An 813-nucleotide genomic window follows, 5' to 3' on the forward strand; every position below is an offset into this window, starting at 1 on the left:
AAGGCAGGGGGAGGTAGAAGCACTTTTATTCGTTCTCAACTCCAGCCATTGCAACTCTTCAGAAAAGTGTCCCCTGGAGGCAGCAGTGTCCGTGCTGGGTGGCGGGGGGGGTGTGTGTTAGTGAATGTGGAGGGCGGGTTGTGTGTAGAGGATGCGACGGTCTGTAGGCGATTCAGGGAGGGGTGCAGTGAGGCGGGAGGATGCGATGGGGGGGAGGAGCAGTGGGGGGACCTGGCCTCGGGCTGGCTGTGGGGCTTGGAAGGGGCTAAGGGGGGGAACAGGGCCGTGACCCGGCGCTGCCGGGCGGGAGGGACTCCCGCTGTTCTGACACTCAATCCCTCCCCCGCCCTCCCGCTCGCTGCTTTGGATTCTGCGCCCTCCCGCGCTGACGGCGAAGAGCGGCGGGACCCCCTCTGGGGGCGGGGGAGGGGGGGGGCACACGGCCACGCGCTCTGACGACCGGAGCAGGCCAGGCTTGGCAGCATTGTGATCTATGTAGGAGTGTACGCGTGCAGTTCTTGCACCTGCACCAGGATGGCCGAGTGGTTAAGGCGTTGGACTTAAGATCCAATGGACGTATGTCCGCGTGGGTTCGAACCCCACTCCTGGTAGGTGCAGTTTTTTTTCCCCTGGGCCAATTAAATTAACAAGGAGGGAATATAACACATGCAGAAACCCTTCCCCCACCCCTGTGCCCCAGGAAGACTCCCAGGCTGTGCCTGTCACCCAGCTAACGCCCAGAAGAGCAGCAGGTCACCCAGCTGTGGCTGCTGCTTGCACACTGAGACAGGAATTGTGCATAACTGTCTCAAG

At 61.7% G+C, this 813-nt stretch overlaps 1 non-coding gene across 1 annotated transcript; it reads left to right on the plus strand.

Annotated features, from left to right (window-relative positions):
* Positions 1-528: 528 nt before the first annotated feature.
* On the plus strand, positions 529-611 carry TRNAL-UAA (transfer RNA leucine (anticodon UAA)). The gene has a single exon. It is a non-coding gene; the product is annotated as a tRNA-Leu (tRNA).
* The last annotated feature ends 202 nt before the right edge of the window (positions 612-813 follow it).

This window comes from Emydura macquarii, unplaced genomic scaffold (assembly GCF_026122565.2).
Source record: "Emydura macquarii macquarii isolate MOO-44397 ecotype Brisbane River unplaced genomic scaffold, CSIRO-AGI_Emac_v2 contig_705, whole genome shotgun sequence".
In the NCBI taxonomy this organism is placed as follows: Eukaryota; Metazoa; Chordata; order Testudines; family Chelidae; genus Emydura; species Emydura macquarii.